This window comes from Prionailurus viverrinus, chromosome A1 (genome assembly GCF_022837055.1).
Source record: "Prionailurus viverrinus isolate Anna chromosome A1, UM_Priviv_1.0, whole genome shotgun sequence".
Lineage (NCBI taxonomy): Eukaryota > Metazoa > Chordata > Mammalia > Carnivora > Felidae > Prionailurus > Prionailurus viverrinus.
This window is the reverse complement of record NC_062561.1, coordinates 111,786,181-111,801,494: the sequence shown is the minus strand read 5'-3', so window position 1 is coordinate 111,801,494 and position 15,314 is coordinate 111,786,181.

The following is a 15,314-nucleotide window of genomic DNA, read 5'->3' as shown; positions in this document are numbered from 1 at the left end:
ATCTTCATCCTTTGTACGCAGATACCCAGTTTTCCCAGTACCACTTGTTGAAAAGACTGTCCTTTCCTCAGTGGATGGTCTTGGCACCCTTGTCTAAGAGTGTTGGACCATATATGTGAGGATTTATTTCTGTGCACTTCATTCTGCTTTATTTGTCTGTCTGTCTGTCTGTCTGTCTTTATGCCAGTACCACACTGTTTTGATTACTGTAGATTTGATTACTGAAGTTTTGTATTCAGGAGATATGAGACCTCTAACTTTTTTCTTTTTAAGCATTGTTTTGGTTATTCGAGATTCTGTAAGATCCCATTTGATTTGTGGTTTTTTTGTTTGTTTGTTTTAAGTAATCTCTACACCCAATGTAGGGCTCAAACTCATAGCTCCAAGATAAAGAGCCCCATGCTCCACCAACTGAACCAGCCAGGTGCCCCTGAGAAATTCCATTTGAATTTCAGGATGGGTTTTTCTTCTCTATCTAAAAACAAAAAAAAAAAACCCAGGAGGGGCGCCTGGGTGGCGCAGTTGGTTAAGCGTCCGACTTCAGCCAGGTCACGATCTCGCGGTCCGTGAGTTCGAGCCCCGCGTCGGGCTCTGGGCTGATGGCTCGGAGCCTGGAGCCTGTTTCTGATTCTGTGTCTCCCTCTCTCTCTGCCCATCCCCCGTTCATGCTTTGTCTCTCTCTGTCCCAAAAATAAATAAACGTTGAAAAAAAAAATTAAAAAAAAAAAAAAACCCAGGAAACAAAAAAACAACAACAAAAGACACTGTTGTAATTTTGATAGTGATTTATGGACCCTTGGAACTTTAAGGAGGGCCTGGGCCAGCTAGGGTGTCCTAAAGTAACCAGGAACCAGCAAGCACAGTGAAAATCAATAGAAATCTGAGCAGAAGGGGAAGGCACAGATTGGCACATCAAAGAGTAAGGTCAAGAGGCTACCCTTCTTTACAATAGTGAATACTTTGGCTCTTCCCAGGGTTCCATCAAAGACTGGTCTCTATGGGAAGGAGCTCACCTATCTGTGTAATGGGCATTGCATTCCTAAGCCAATGAAAAGTCTCTTCCAGAATCAAAAACATCCTCCTTTCCCTCATTGAGTTTTCTCAGGCTTTTGATGTCCTTGTTGGTTTGCTAGGAACTGGTATTCCCTATCGTGGCTTCTAAGAGCAGTAGTGCTATTTTTTATGTGGCTGGGTCTCTGTCTCACTTCAGCCCTTGGACAGGTCATGCTTTTAGTCCAGCAAACTATCCCTTCTGGGAGGGGTATGTTTCTCAAGACTGGGGTAGGGGTGATAGGAATGAGCAGTTCCTGGCCCTTTGGGAGAGGATGGCTGGACAGAAGTCCTTGGTGAAGATTATAGAGATGGTCTCTCCTTATCCTGGTACAAGTTACAGGCAGACCCAAACCCCAGTAAGTGAGGTCCACCTGTAGCAGCAAAAGCAAAGGAGGGCACAGGCAGCCTTCTTGTGTAGCCTAGACTCTTGAGGGATGACTCATTGGGCCCTATGCCAGACCTCTGGCTCTGCCTCAGAAAAACTCCTGCACTCAGTCCATACTGAAGACAGACAGATGGACAAACAAGCAGAGCACTCTGGTCTCTTCATGGGGCACAATTCCCAGTTCTGAGCTGTGACATTCACCTATCTTACCTGCCTGGCTGTGGGGACACAGAAGAGTCTTTATTGTCCTAACTCTAGGAGGTGTGGCTGGGGCTTCTAGAAACTCATCCTGCCCTGGAAGATGCCATCTAAGTCCAGCTCTGACAGTGAGGACTGGGATTTCAGGCACAGCCTGAATTTCTTTTTCTTTTTTTAATTTTTTTTTAACATTTATTCATTTTTGAGAGTGAGAGAGACACAGCATTAGCGGGATAGGGGCAGAGAGAGAGGGAGACACAGAATCAGAAGCAGGCTCCAGGCTCCGAGCTGTCAGCACAGGGCCCAACACAGGGCTCGAACTCACGGACTGTGAGATCATGACCTGAGCCGAAGTCGGATGCTCAACCAACTGAGACACCCAGGTGCCCCACAGCCTGAATTTCTATTTCAAGTGTCACATAAATGTGATTGGGTGTCACAATAAGGTTCTTGAGCCAAACGGGAGCCTCTACCCAAGTTGTTTTTAAAGCATTTCAAGTTTTATGAGACTGATTGGGGTCACTTTAGATACAGAAGTGAAGCAGCAAGGAGGGAACATTCTTCCTATTTCAGAGATGAAACAATAAAGGCCTAGAAAATTATATCAGTACTGGAGATAATCCTATCCAATTGAGGCTTTCTGTTTTACCAGGTGAAATCTATCCATCTGTCCGTCTTTTGGTTCATTCATTCATTCATTCATTCAGTGCTTACTCCTGGACAGGTCCCTAGCTATAGGCTAGGGATACAGCAGTGAGTCAGACAAGACAGAACCTCTCTCCCATGGAAGGCAAAGTCTTGTGGGGAGACAGATGGTAGCAAAAAACAAACAACAACAACAACAAAACCCTAATGAAGGGAAAGATGTAATGGAACATGGGCCTATGGGAATATTTAAGTACAGAATCTGATCTGAACCAAGAAGTCATTGAGGTTTCCCTGAGACAGCAGAGACCAACAGGATGAGCCAAACAAAGAAGAGTATTCCAGGCAGAAAGAGAAGCATTGTGCAAAGGCCTGGGGGCTGGAGAAGGGACAGGCCCAGAGAAGAAAGGATACCTGAGGAGTTAGAGACCAGAACTGAGGCTTTGGAATTCCTACCTATATTCTTTCCCCCAAACCCCAGCCCAATGCCCCCAACCTGCAAGCTTCCTGGCCTCACACAACACCCCTGGCTCTTGTTGGGCCATTCATTGCACTCCCAGGTACCCAGGAGAGCTCAAAGACGAAAGAGCTCAAAGAGTGAAGAATGTCAGAATTGTGCAAAGAACATATAGGGTATATTCAACTTTGTGGGAGCTGGTGGGAGCCTCTGGCTTGAGATAGGATAAGAGGCTAAAGATTGAGGGCTGAGTGGAAAAGTTTTACCACCAAACAGAGAAACTATTCCAGCAGAGAATCTAAGGCTCAGGGTTGGGGAGGGAGAAGAAATGGAATAATGAATTATCTGTGTTCTGTTTTCAAAAAGCAAAGTTTCTGAGTGTTGCTGATTGACTGGGGATATTGGGTTTGTAGGTCAGGTGAGCAGTGGGTTGGCTGGAAGTGGTCAGCTGTGTACCTGGAACATCTGCTTCAAGATTATGATGTCTAGCAGCCTCTGTGTGTACCTGACATGCTTGAATCAAGATCTGGGTGACCAGTCAGGTCTGCACTGATTGACTAGTCCTCTCTAAGCATCTAGAAGGCCAGACTGGGAGTATTTATTGCCTTTGATTCTTTATCTATGAAAGATTGTAGGGATACCTAGGTCCTCACACTCTCAGTCCAATCCAGTTAACAACTGTTTGCTAAATGCAACTGTCAATCTGGAACCCATATCCACAACACCTGAGCTAGAGTTTGCTTCCTGCCCCTTACCCCCATCTGCTGTGTTGAATTTTCCCTCTTCTCATATTCCACTGTGTCTGCCCAAGTCCAAACCACCATTATTGTTCACTCAAAGGGATTCACTTCTTCCAAACTTATCACCTCCTGCTCATGGTCTGTGTCTAAAATGTTACTCTTCTGCAAACTTTTTCATTGATTCCCCTTGGCCACTGGACAAAGCTCTAGGGTTTGCACACCTAGGCAATTATACAACCACAGCCAGATTTCCAGTTCAGCTCCGCCCGGGCTTGTAGTAGAAGTAGTGCTAGGCCACGAGGATTTTACAGAGGCCTGGTTGCCTTTTGAACTTGAGTTTCTGGTTCTTAGAATAGAATGGATATTCCCATATGAACAGGAAATGCTTCTCTGGGGCACTGTTCTTTGAAAGAAATCAAGGGGTCTCACAGACTGACCTTGAAAATTTTCTTTCAAAGTCAACCTGGGGCGCTGGTGGCTCAGTCGGCTAAGCGTCTGACTTCGGCTTAGGTTATGATATCACATTCCATGAGTTTGAGCCCCGCCTTGGGCTCTGTGCTGACAGTTCAGAGCTTGGAGCCTGCTTCGGATTTTGTGTCTCCCTCTCTCTCTGCCCCCCTCACCCCACTCATGCTCTGTCTCTCTTGCTCTTAAAAATAAACATTAAAAAAATCAAAGTCAACCAAAATCACCACCTCTGAAACCTTCCCTCATTTACACTCATTTCTGCCCCCACCTGCCACCATCATGTCAAGCGGTTGTGGAAGGCCTCCAAAGGCCCCTCTCCTGTTGGGTAAAATGGGTACCCAAGGGCCTGCCTGACTGTTAACTGGGGCCAGTTCTAGGGAAAGGAGAGTTGGGATGACACACTCATTTTAACACGTATGCGTCTGTAATGTGGGAATGTTTTTACAAGCATGTATCACTCCTGTAATTAAAGATGCAAATCTAGTAAAAAGCTCCATCCCTTAGGCCATGGGTTCAGAGGGCAGAGGGTAAAAAGAACACTTGATAGGTGGCACGGCACTGGAGCTGGGCCTGGTCAGGAGGTCAGCAGCAACAAAGGGGCATCTGGACCAGATAAAGGCAAGATCCAGGGTGAGGAGCAAGTTAGTACTGTAGTGGGTAGGGCCTTGAACGCCAGACCAAGGAGTTTATGTAACTAAGGTGTTTTTGAGCCAGAAGGATATGATCTGAGCTAGGTCTTGACGTTGGAGCTGGCAAAAGTGAGAGAAAGGCCAGGGTTGCCAGGAGCCTATTTGTGCATCCCAGTGAGAAAAGCAATAATCAGGGGAATGAATGAGCTGGTCTGGTCTGGACCTTTATACTGAGGGCAGGGCCCACCCTCTACCTGTATGGAGAATTACAAAGCCTCACTAGGCAGTGGTAGTTCTGTGCCTCAGGTTCCTGGTCCACCTGGAGCTGGAGACAGGGTAGCTAACATCTTAGCAAGGGTGTGTTTCAGTTACACTTTCCCACCTTGACCCAGAGAGGGGGTGGTGCCCACTGAACCTCTTGGGGCATCCAGTTCTTTCTGTCTTCATAGAACAACTTCAGACTAGCTATTTGGTTTTGGGTCACCTGGTGATTTATCTGCATATCACATTTTCCTGGGTCCTGGAGGAAAAGCTAGCTTGTACACCACAAAATAAGTGGTGAGGATGTGCCAGCATGAGCCAGATGATGCTTCCCATAGTCCAGAGCCAATTGCAAGAGGCAGGATGGGTGATTTAGCAATGCTGGGGGTTCCAAAGGATCCCAGAGAGACCCAGACACTTTGAGAGGCTGGGTCTGACACCAACGAGGAAAGCCCAGTGCACCTCCCAGTCCTGCCTCCTGCCCCATCAGAAGCTACTGGGGACAGCCATGCCTAAGGGGCCACCCAAAGTTACTTGGAGACCTAACATGCAGAAGGACTGGGTTTTGGACAGGTTCTCCAAGATCAGAAAAGCTTCCTTCTTAATTATGGTACCTCCACTATCATGACCAGGTACTGAGGACTCAAAGATGAAAGAAAACCCAACAAACTCTGAAGGGAAGAAGCATCTTCTGTCTCTGACTCCTTTGAGCGGCTTAGTGGAAGAGATCAAGTCCCCACTGCATCCTGAAAGGGCCCAGAAACTTCAGAGTACTGTAAACACATCAGGCAAGGAAATTCTCTTCCTCTGCTCCAGGCAGTTTCACAGCTCAGAGCTCTGGGGTCTGGTATTCCCTCTACCTGGATGCTTTTCCTCACCTGGCCCCACTATCAGCAGAGAAACTCCTGTTCTTTCTTGCAAGTATCACCTCTTCTGTGAAGCTTTTCTTTACTGCTCTACTAGCACACTCCCCTCCACCATTATTTCTGTATCTTGTACTTGTACCCATCACTGCACATTGCACCCTCTGCTATTTTGCTTTATTTATGTGTCTGGAGTGATGTCATATGAACCTTCCTCTGCTCTATGTCCCCAGGGGGTAGCCTAATGTCTGCTCCATTGAGCAGGTCCTCAGTGATCACTGGTGCGACAGAACCATGAAGAACAGTCCCAGATTTCCCAAGCCATTTCAAGTTCACTTCAAGATGGTTTAGCCCTCTTGCCAGCCCACCCTTAGTCCCCAGGGACCTCCCGCTCTGCCTAATATTGGAGCCTGATGTTGGCCATTCCTGGAGGTTATGTCTCTTGAAATGGTCCTCAAATTAGGAGGCTGTAGTGGTCCCCCAAGTTCTTGGTGAACTTGGGACTCAGGCGAAAGCAGAGTGGGGAAGGCTGGGAACTTTGGTGATCCCCTCACTGCTCTGGAAATGGACTCTTTTATAACAGCAATACAGTTATGATTGACAGCCCAGATGCAATACAGAGCCCAAGTATGCTGCCTGGGCGGGTGTCCTGCCAACCTCACCTGGAGATGGCCAGGTGGGCACTCAGGACCCAGTATGTCATTCAGCTTGGGCCATGGGCAGAGTATGTGAGACTAGCCAGGCAGGTAGGAAACCCTTAGCCACCCTCCATGAAACAAGTACTTCTGAGTCCTCAGTCTACCTCTTTCACCCTCACGATAAGGATCTGCTGCCCAGGCAAGCTGTGTAGCAAGGAGAAATCCAGCCCCTGTCAGAAGGGCCTTAGCAGTACTAGTTGTCCTCTTGGGTACTTCAGCCCCAGGCTTCTTGCTTCAGACTTTGCATTCCTCTAGAATGACAGTGCCCCCTGTCCCTGGCCATTTGGCCAAGTCACTACCTTGCCCTACTTCTACCAGGGCAGCTTTTCTGTGGACCTCTCAGGCCTTAGAATTTGCTGGCTGGCTGATGGCTCATCTTCTGCTAAGCTAGGCTCTGATGCCCAACACCACCCTCCCTACCCCCTCACCCCAGCTTGAGTCAGCACCCAGCTGATTGCTCAAGTCCTGGCTCTGGTCTCTAAGAGGTCTCTGGGCAAATCTGCAGCTCAGCTTTAAACACGTCTGCATTTGGTCTCTTCGGTTCATTGATCAGGAATCATATGATCTTTTAAAAACACAGCTGGTAGAGTGGCCCATCTGTGCTTCTGCATTTGGATCAGTAAATTGAGCTGCCTAGAATTTATTTAAACCTACAGGTCTGAGTACAGAATGTGGCTGCCCTCACGATGCCTCCTGTGATGATCTTCTCATTTTCTCATTTTCTGGATCATCTTCATTCTTGGGACGATCCTTGGCTGGGCTTCTAGCACTAGGTCTGTTTTTAACACTCATTTGTCTCCTGAGCTCTTCTAAGGACTATTTTCTCTTTACACTGAGATTCACTAATTACAGGGTAAAGCACTAATCTGCACTCTTCCCCCATGGCTGAAACACACACACACACACACACACACACACACACACACACACACACTTATTTCCCAGCCAAGCAGACAAGATGGGTCATAAGTCCTTAGTCAAGCAGTAACCCAAAATAGTGATGGTCTCTATGGTCCCCTCCCCTCCCCCTATCCTTTGAAATACATGTGGGAACATTGCTAATGTGGCAGAGACTACCAACTTGCCCCCAATATCTGAGCACATGACCATCAGAAATAAATACTCGGGGCACCTGACCAGCTCAGTTGGTAGAGCATGCGACTCTTGATTTTGGGGTAATGAGTTCTAGTCCCACGCTGAGTACAGAGCCTACTTAACAAATAAATACATACATAGGTACTAAAATTCCTGGCCTCCTTTCCAGCTATGTGATTAATTTTTGATCAATGAGATATAAGTATGATGGTGTATACAACCTCTGGAAAGTATCCTTAAAGGGAAAAGGCATGCTTTCTTCCTTTCTCCCTTCTTTGTGCTAGTTAAAAAGCACCTTTGGGGGGGCGCCTGGGTGGCGCAGTCGGTTAAGCGTCCGGCTTCAGCCAGGTCACGATCTCGCGGTCCGGGAGTTCGAGCCCCGCGTCAGGCTCTGGGCTGATGGCTCGGAGCCTGGAGCCTGTTTCTGATTCTGTGTCTCCCTCTCTCTCTCTGACCCTCCCCCGTTCATGCTCTGTCTCTCTCTGTTCCAAAAATAAATAAACGTTGAAAAAAAAAAAAGCACCTTTGGTGATGTGATAGCTGGAGTTAGAGCAGCCATCTGGGAACATGAGGGTGAAGCCACACCTTGAGGATGGCAGATGTGGTAAACTAACTTCCAAGATGGCCTCCAATGATTCTCAACTTCTGGTATTCATGTCCTTATTTACTTCCCTCCCATATTAAAATAGTGCTACCTGTGTAATCAATAGGATGTTGCAGAAATGATGGTGGCTTCTGAAACTACATTGTAAAAGACATTGCAGCTTCTGTCTTATTTCTTTTTGAATCACTTGCTCTAGATGTGTAGAAGCTGGCTGCCATGTTGTAAGTACACTCAAGCAACCCTATGGAGGATGACAGGTGGTAAGAAACTAAGGCTTATTGTCAACAGCCAGAACCAACTTGCCTGGAGTGCTGCAGTCTCAGTCAAGCCTTCAAATGACCACAGTTCTGTCTGACATCCTGACTGCAATCTCATGAAACAGCTCCAGCCAGAACCATGCAGCTAGGTCACTTGTGAATTCCTGATATGTCACAGAAAGTGGGAGACAGAAAATTTTTATTGTTGTTTTAAGCCACTGAGTTTTGAAGTGATTTGTTACAGAGCAATAGAAGAGCCACAAAAGGGAAGGAGGCTTGGCTTCTGAAATTGTGGAGGGCTGTAGCAACCTTGACCCTTGATCTACTGAAGACTTTTTTTTTTTAAAGAGACATAAACTACTCTTACTTTCTACTATTTTGAGTTTTCTGTCATTCCTATACTACTCCTGTTTTGGCACCACTCATTTAGAAACTCTTCTGGGAATTGCTACCTGGATGTGCCATTGGAGACCATTTCAGCCATGCCTGTGCCAATGGTATGTTGCGGCCTAAATCTTCCTAAGATGAAGGGCAGTTAATGTGTAAAAATGTCTCTAAAAGGAATTTTATAATGAGAACCACAGGACAGGGATTAGGAGATCCTGGCTCTATACCCTCCTGAGAGATCTCACTTAATATTTTGGTGACCATACTTGGCACAGAGTGACATTGTCTTCATATGGGTATCCCTGGATGTCCATGAGGTTCAAAAAGATTTATAAATAAGTGCTTTGGAGAGTGCCAAGATTCTCTACCAACTGAAGATAACACTCTTGCTATAAGTTGGGCTGATTCTAGATGGCGTGAGCCTACCCCAGCATTTATAGATGTTCTGTTCATGGTCCAGCTTTCAGGTGTGCATCTCATGTAGCCTACTGAGCAATTCCTAAGCAGTGATGAGATGCCCTGCTCAGGTCCAGTCGGCTGTGGCAGCTGACTGGACAGAATGATGGCAGTCCTGCTAGTCTTTTCTTTTTAAGAAAGCAAGCACTCCTTCCTGGTGTCCTGGTTGTAAGACAATGGCCAGCCCTCTGGGGTAGAGGCTTCCTCTCTACCCCACATCCTGCTTTATAACAGACTATGACATTCAAGTGGACCAACCAGCCATCACAATTCCTGACCCCCAGCATCACAATTCCTGGATCTGCTTAACGTTCTTCACCTTCTCCCACTTGGCTCTTGCCACACAGTGGGATGGATTCTCTCTGAAATCTTAGTCTCCTGAATTCTACCAGAGGACTTGACCTCCTACTTGTTAGATTTTTCCAGGACTCTCTCTACTCCTGCTCTTGGACTTTAACAAAAACCTTCTGTACCCTTAGAGGCCTCAATTATTTCCCCATCCTGGTCCCATCATAGCCAACTGAACAACCAAAAATTTTCTTAAGCCCTATATTAATTAGGGTAATGCTAAATGCTATAACAAACAAATCCCAAAACGTGTATTGCCTCAGACAATGTAGTGAATTTCTTGCTCACATAAAACCCAAATGGGTATTTCTGATCAGTAGCGTCTCTCCTGTAAGTGATAAGTCAGGGACAAGGAACCTCCCACCTGTGGTTCTGCTCTCTCCAACATGTGGTTTCCAAGAGGATCTCAACATGGAGGAAGGAGAAAGGCAGGGTGGAGAAGGCCTATCTGCTGCTTAACTATCTTGGGCTGGAAATGACACATGTCATCCCTGATCAACATTCTATTGCCAAGAACAAGTCACTTGACTCCTCTCAGATGCAACGGATGTGTTGGGAAATGTAGTCTGTGCTGACTCTTTCTTATCCTCAACTTTATTCTATAGAAGGGCAGAGGATGACTGTGTTTGGTGAACAGTTAGCTGCCTCTGCTCCATACTTCTTTTTTTAATGTTTATTTATTTTTGAGGGAGAGAGAAAGAGAAAGAGAGAGAGAGAGAGAGAGAGAGAGAGAGAGAGAGAGAGAAAATGAGCAGGGAAGAGGCAGAGAGAGAGGGAGACACAGAATCTGAGCTGTCAGCACAGAGCCCAATGTGGGACTCAAACTCACAAACCGTGAGATCATGACCTGAGTCTGTGAGCCACTCAGGCACCCCTCTGCTCCACACCTCTTATTTCCTTCTGCCACAACCTCAGCAAGACTGCAGCCCAGGTACTATAGGCCAGCCTGACTTCTTGGCTTTTAGATCCTGGAGAAAACCTTGAGGGCGACAGATCAGTGTCAAAGCAGATTCATCACCTCCAAAGGCAGTACAGTGATGTATTGCCAGGTCTGGGTCAGATTCTCTCCTATTTCCCATAACAAGGGTTCCAAATACCTCCTCTTTGCCCTTATCCCCTCCTCCCACCCTCATTCTCAGCAGGAGAGCATTTTAGGGCCAAAGGGCATGGTGCCCCCTCCACTTGTCTTGCTCTCTCCTCTCCGCCACAGTCTCAGAAGCCTCTCTGTGCTTGCAGTCACCCTAGCTTCCCAGCCCAAACTGCTTCCTAGGCTTCAGACCTGTGTATCCATCTTCCTCCTGGATGCTCCCACCTGGATGTGCACAGGTCTTTCATACTCACCATGTCTCAAATTGAATCCTCATCGCTCAGCCCCCTACCCCCACCCAGACCTACTTCTCCTCCTGTGGTTTCTTTCTCCTATCATGGCACCACCCTAACCACACCTGAAGGTCATTGCTGTCTCTTTTCTCTAGTTAAATGCTGGCCCAAACATTTCTTGAGTCAGTTCCCTGCACTCCTTTTCTCAGGTCATTGCTTCTTGTTTGGATGCCTGTAATCATCTCTTAATAGGTCTTATGCCTCTAGAATGTTCCCCTCCAACGTGTGCTCCGTGGGCAGCCAGAGGGACTGTTCTACAATACAAATCTGACCATAACACTCACTTTCTCAGGCACAGAATTTCCTCTGAGGCCCCCAAGTCCCCACGTGACTGGCCCCACTGCTCACTTCAGCCAGCCTCTCACCTCCCTTGGCACCCCAGCAACGCCTGACTTTACTCTGTACATGCTCTGAGGGTCCCTGAAGCCACTGGGGTTTTGGGTGGGTGCCCCTCCTTGGTACTGTTAGAATATCCTCTGTCTGTGCTTATTACTTTCCTTGGTAAATCTTTTTGTATGTTGGCCTCCCAGGACCATAAAGGGAGGAACTAACTCTTTATCTTGGTATGTCAGTGCCTGGGACAGTGCTTATCAGTAGTGCTTATCAGAGCACAGTAGGTGCTCAATACACAATAGGTGCTCATTGAATGAATGAAGATTGTGAGAAGGTACCTGTTGAAGGTATGGAAAATCTTCATTTAGATATGCTTGCCTTACCATGAATGAACATTTCTTTTTCAGGATAGCCAAGGGGTGTGTGTGTGTGTGTGTGTGTGCATATACATACATATATATATATATATATATATATATATATACATACATACATATATATGTATATACACATATATATATACACATATATATATATTTATGAAATCTGATCCTTTGCCTAAGAGCCTCCCCATCAATTAATCATGACTGCCCATTTGCACAAAACCTCTTCTCCCAAAGCACTTTACACAGAGGGACCAAACTCTCCTATCCTGCCAGAGCTGTGGGCTCAGTTCCCACCACATGACTGGCCTTGGCAGTAGGCTCATAGCCATGCCTCTCACAGGAACCTTATAGCAGCCCTGGGAGGCAAGCCAGAAAGGAGCATTGTCTCCCATTTTTAAGATAAGAAAACTTGTTAATGGGGTGTCTGGCTGCCTCAGTCAGAAAAGCATGAGACTCTTGATCTCAGGGTCATTGAGTTCGAACCCCATATTGGATATACAGATCACTAAATAAATAAATAAACTTAAAAAGAAAACTTGTTCTTAGGAGGTGAGGTGATTGTCCAAGGGTGCAAGGTGAGTTAAATATTTGTTCTTTTCCATCGTATGATGGACCACTCTGTCCCCCGCCATTTGGGGCTGATACAATGCTCCATGGTGCCAACACAAATGGTGGGCTCTGTGGGAAACCCTCAGACACCACCCCACGCCCCTCGGTCATAATACAGCTTGCATGTCAGCTATTCTCTTAGATAGGAAATTATTGGAATAGACACCCACCCAAGTATAAAGGAGGATTCTCACAGAATCCAAATGCAGAAAATCATCCCAGGAACTCAATGGTCATTACACAAACACTTTGTCTTTTGTGCTGGACCATAGGTCTTTTCTCTCTGCATTTTTTTTCAACGTTTATTTATTTTTGGGACAGAGAGAGACAGAGCATGAACGGGGGAGGGACAGAGAGAGAGGGAGACACAGAATCGGAAACAGGCTCCAGGCTCTGAGCTATCAGCCCAGAGCCCGACGCGGGGCTCGAACTCACGGACCACGAGATCGTGACCTGGCTGAAGTCGGACGCTTAACCGACTGCGCCACCCAGGCGCCCCTCTCTCTGCATTTCTAATCTGATCTTTTTCCACAAAACCTTAACCATTTTTTAATGTGACTACCCACACTAGGCCCAATGTGACTACCAGCCCTGAGATGGCCTGGCTGACACCTCCAAGGCCCACCACCATAGAAGCAGAGTTGGAGCCTGGGGAACAGTCAGCAGCTCAGCCCAGGTGATAGCTGGTTTTCCCAGGTTCATCACTTGGAACATGGGGAAAGCCATTGGGTGAGCTGATACAAACAGGGCAGCAGAGGTGATGAGCAGAGGAAATCCTAGGATGGATGTAGGTAGGGAGCCAATTGCAAGTGGAGGGAACTATGAAAGATCTTGAAATTTAGTGGGCGTCCCGAGTAACTAACCCACCTAGGTTCTCTCTGCCTTCTGTTGTCTTTGAGTAGCCAGTTCTCATCTCTAAAGATGGAAGTGAAGTTGTAGAAGTTTGAGAGTAATGTAATTCCTGTTCTCAGAAACACAGACTGTGGCTGGCTGAGGACCACCAACTGTTGCCTTGTGGGCACTGACTAGTTTTGCACCCGTTTCTAAAATCATTTCAGCATCCCTTATCTGACAACCATGAGTGATATTTTGAGTTCTCCTTTGAATTCGTTGTGATGGGAGCACCGGGGTGGTTCAGTCAAGATCTTGCGGTTTGTGAGTTCAAGTCCCGCATCAGGCTTTCTGCTGTCATTGCAGAGGCTGCTTCTGATCCTCTCTCCCTGCCCCTCCCCTGCTTGTGCTCTCTCTCAAAAATAATAAATAAATGTTTGGATTAGTTGTGATATTTGAGTGCTTCTCTTATTAACTGATGAATTAAGTTAAATCTTCAACACACATTCATTTTATATTTGAGGAGAGGCATTACTGCATACTTTTTAAAAATTTATTGTGAAGGAGTGCCTGGCTGGCTCAGGTGGTTAGAGCATGTGACTCTTGGTCTTAAGGTCCTGAGTTCCAGTCCCACATTAAAAGAATTTCACTGGAAGGCTGCCTAGGTGGCTCAGTCGGTTAAGCATCTGACTCTGGATCTCGCCTCAGGTCATGAGCTCACAGTTCATGAGATTGAGCCCCACGTCAGACTGACATCACAGAGCCTGCTTGGGATTCTTTCTCTCCCTTTCTCTCTGCCCCTCCTCTCTCTCAAAATAGATTTAAAAAGAAGAAAAAGCAAACGAAATAGGGTAAAACTACATCTGGGCATATTGCTACAAGCCAGCCAAGGGTAGCCAGAGGTGGTTATGATGCGCTGCCTGCCATCAGGGAAGAGGATAAGGTTCAGGCTCCGACCTTAGGCAAACGGGTTCCAGGCACCCACTACCATAGCCACCTGTGTCAGGAGCTGCTCAGGTAAGGAGACTTCCTCACTGTTCCACACCTGCCACTTCTCCTCCCTCCTGCCCCCCTGGTAGCACAGTTCAGGGAACAAGGATGGAAGATCATGCCAGAATGGAATTTCTTCCTCCTGCCTTTCTTTCCCTGACAACCTGAGAGGCATCTTGCCCTCGCCAGCTTACAGCTGAAAGGCGAGAATCACTGCCAAACCCCTGCTTGCAAAACAATCCCCTTCTGAGAAGGGGACACAAAATTTCTGTCCCCTGAATCCTGTTTTCCTCTTGACTTACACGATGGTCCAGATATGCTCTGGCTTCCATCATCGTGGGTGGCTCACCCATTGGTCATGGTCCCAATGCTTCATATTTTTCTGTCTTCATGAAACCATCCTTTAAACTGGTATTTATTTAAGCACAAGAGAATAAAACCTTTCTTCTAGGAAGGGCTCCATCAACCAAACTTGGATATATATCTGCTGTTTTCTAAGTGTGTATGCACGATAGGGGAGACAATACCCACAGGCAGTGGAACCATCTCTCAGCCCCAGGAGGCTCCCCTGACCTTTGGCATAAGTGTCTGCAGTTTCTTGAATTTAGCACATCAGCACACAAGCGCTTCCTTAATGAACTCTGGCCTGGAAGGACTGAGGAAAAAGGACATGGCATGAGCCCTGTATGTCCCCTTACTGACTGCACACTTAACTGGCCTGACTAGGGCTGGCCTTTCCGACACTTACCCACTAAGCATGAAGTCACAGCCACCCCTGAATCCAGGAGCCAGTGCTCCAGCTGCTCCAGAAACTTTCCCAAGCATACCTACGTTATACAGAGGGAGAGTCTTACCCTTATTGCTACTACTTAGGGGTGTTTGAGCCCAGACTCCCACTGTCGTCTGACTACATCACTCTCTGCCTTAAGTCCTTCAGTGGCTCCCTTTTGCCTGCTTTATAAAGTCCAACCTCCATGGCCTGGCCTTCAGGTCCCTTGCTTTCCAATCTGGCCCCAGCTATATCTCTGGCATCATCTCCCTAAACCATGGACCTCAGTGTTTTTTGTTTTTGTTTTTTAATGTTTATTTATTTTTGAGAGAGAGAGAGACAGAGTGCGAGCCAGGGAGGGGCAGAGAGAGAGGGAGACACAGAATCTGAAGCAAGCTCCAGGCTCTAAGCTGTCAGCAGAGAGCCTGACGCAGGGCTGGAACCCACGAACCATGAGATCATGACCTGAGCC